The sequence below is a fragment of the Triticum aestivum genome, unplaced genomic scaffold (assembly GCF_018294505.1).
Source record: "Triticum aestivum cultivar Chinese Spring unplaced genomic scaffold, IWGSC CS RefSeq v2.1 scaffold154355, whole genome shotgun sequence".
Lineage (NCBI taxonomy): Eukaryota > Viridiplantae > Streptophyta > Magnoliopsida > Poales > Poaceae > Triticum > Triticum aestivum.
The window spans coordinates 1-1038 of record NW_025236053.1 but is presented as its reverse complement, the minus strand read 5'-3'; the positions used below and the strand labels follow the sequence as shown (position 1 = coordinate 1038).

General features: G+C 52.1%; 1 non-coding gene and 2 pseudogenes across 1 annotated transcript; all 3 read right to left on the bottom strand.

Moving 5' to 3' along the window:
- Window positions 1-94, bottom strand: LOC123176391 (uncharacterized; annotated as a pseudogene).
- Window positions 95-391: 297 nt separating this feature from the next.
- On the bottom strand, window positions 392-510 carry LOC123176389 (5S ribosomal RNA). Its single transcript, XR_006488506.1, has one exon. It is a non-coding gene; the product is annotated as a 5S ribosomal RNA (ribosomal RNA).
- Window positions 511-807: 297 nt separating this feature from the next.
- Window positions 808-911, bottom strand: LOC123176390 (uncharacterized; annotated as a pseudogene).
- Window positions 912-1038: the final 127 nt, after the last annotated feature.

Here is a 1038-nt window from a genome sequence, read left to right as displayed (position 1 = left end):
GAGGTCACCCATCCTAGTACTACTCTCGCCCAAGCACGCTTAACTTCGGAGTTCTGATGGGATCCGGTGCTTTAGTGCTGGTATGATCGCATCCGACATGTTACCCCGGTCTTCGTCCCTTATCCTTGCCCCTCCCAGCTCCACTACAAAGACGATTGTACATTGCTTTGGCCGCTCCCTCTCAACTACGGAGACGAGTTTAACGCGGTTTCCACCCCTCCCTCTCAACCGCACCAGTGCACGCTTGCCGCGCCACAACGCCGACGCTGGACCCGTGAATCGTGAGCACCCAGCTATGACTTATCGCACTCGTGCAAAATAATAAAACACGGTAAATATATTACTTACACGTGCGTTTTGTTTTGCAAGCGGCGCGAAAAAAATTAAAAAGGGAATGCAACACAAGGACTTCTCAGGAGGTCACCCATCCTAGTACTACTCTCGCCCAAGCACGCTTAACTTCGGAGTTCTGATGGGATCCGGTGCTTTAGTGCTGGTATGATCGCATCCGACATGTTACCCCGGTCTTCGTCCCTTATCCTTGCCCCTCCCAACTCCACTACAAAGACGATTGTACATTGCTTTGGCCGCTCCCTCTCAACTACGGAGACGAGTTTAACGCGGTTTCCACCCCTCCCTCTCAACCGCACCAGTGCACGCTTGCCGCGCCACAACGCCGACGCTGGACCCGTGAATCGTGAGCACCCAGCTATGACTTACCGCACTCGTGCAAAATAATAAAACACGGTAAATATATTACTTACACGTGCGTTTTGTTTTGCAAGCGGCGCGAAAAAAATTAAAAAGGGAATGCAACACGAGGACCCATCCTAGTACTACTCTCGCCCAAGCACGCTTAACTTCGGAGTTCTGATGGGATCCGGTGCTTTAGTGCTGGTATGATCGCATCCGACATGTTACCCCGGTCTTCGTCCCTTATCCTTGCCCCTCCCAGCTCCACTACAAAGACGATTGTACATTGCTTTGGCCGCTCCCTCTCAACTACGGAGACGAGTTTAACGCGGTTTCCACCCCTCC